This window comes from Cynara cardunculus, assembly GCF_001531365.2.
Source record: "Cynara cardunculus var. scolymus isolate 2C chromosome LG 12, CcrdV1, whole genome shotgun sequence".
Lineage (NCBI taxonomy): Eukaryota > Viridiplantae > Streptophyta > Magnoliopsida > Asterales > Asteraceae > Cynara > Cynara cardunculus.
This window is the reverse complement of record NC_037539.1, coordinates 7,316,687-7,317,955: the sequence shown is the minus strand read 5'-3', so window position 1 is coordinate 7,317,955 and position 1,269 is coordinate 7,316,687.

Genomic DNA, 1,269 nt, shown 5'->3' with positions numbered 1-1,269 from the left:
TGAGATTTTGTAGTTAGGTTTAGCGATAAGAAAGGTTGTTCTTAGCAGGGTGCCGACAACGGCCATTGATGCGAATGCAAAGGAGGAGGAAAGGCCGAGATGGAAAGGGGAACAGAGAGAGAGAGAGAGAGAGAGATTTGATCTTTTTTTATGTTTAATTTCTGATATTATAATTTTTAATAAATGATACTGAAAGTAAAATATTATAATAAGAAAATTTCTAAAAGAATGATGTTATTTCACACATTTTACTCTTTTTTTTATTACTAATAATCCTTTTCTTTTCATGTCAATATATATATAGACTAAGAATTGACTAGTTTATAGTAATTGTCAGATCCAATCTCAATCACAAATCAATAAATGAATTAGAAAATTTATAATTTTGGTAATTTTAATGCAAGGACATTTTAGGTATTTTCTCTCCTTTCTCCTCTCTTCTCCCTCCGTCCTCCAGCCACCGTCCTCCGGTGATACCACTGTGATACCTAAAAATATTGACTTTATTAAACAAAAGACACAGTGTGATACCCAAACATATATAAGATGCATTGTGATACCACTGTGTTACATCTTTGATCAACCACACAAACGACCTCATTGTGATACCTAAGCATATATAAGATGCATTGTGATACCACTGTGGTATCACCAGAGGTCAGAGGACGGAGGCTTGGGGACGAAGAAAGAAGAAAGAAGAGAGGAGAGAGGAAGCTCGAATCAACTGGAAGGAGACGCCGAAAGCTCATGTGTTCAAGGCGGACTTGCCAGGGCTGAAGAAGGAAGATGTGAAGGTGGAGGAATGGAGGGGTGTTTCAGACAAGCGGAGAGAGGAGCAGTGAACAGGAGGAGAAGAATGATAAGTGGCACAGGGTCGAGAGGAGCTCCAGGAAGTTTTTCAGAAGGTTTAGGTTGTCGGAGAATGCGATAATGGATAAAGATAGGAGAGATGAGAGAAAATACTTAAAATGTCCTTGTATTAAAATTTTAATTCAAAATTACCAAAATTATAAATTTCCTAATTTATTTATTGATTGGTGGTTGAGATTGAACATCACACTTACCACAAACTAATTAGTTCTCATTTGATTAGACTCCTATATATCTATACTATATTATAAAGCATTTGACTAAAACTCTTAAAAACTCTTAAACTCTTAAAACTCTTAAACTCTTAAAAACTCTTAAACTCTTAAACTCTTAAAAACTCTTAAACTCGTTCATCCCTATCTGATTTCATCTCATATCTGAATTCGTGTAACTAACTGC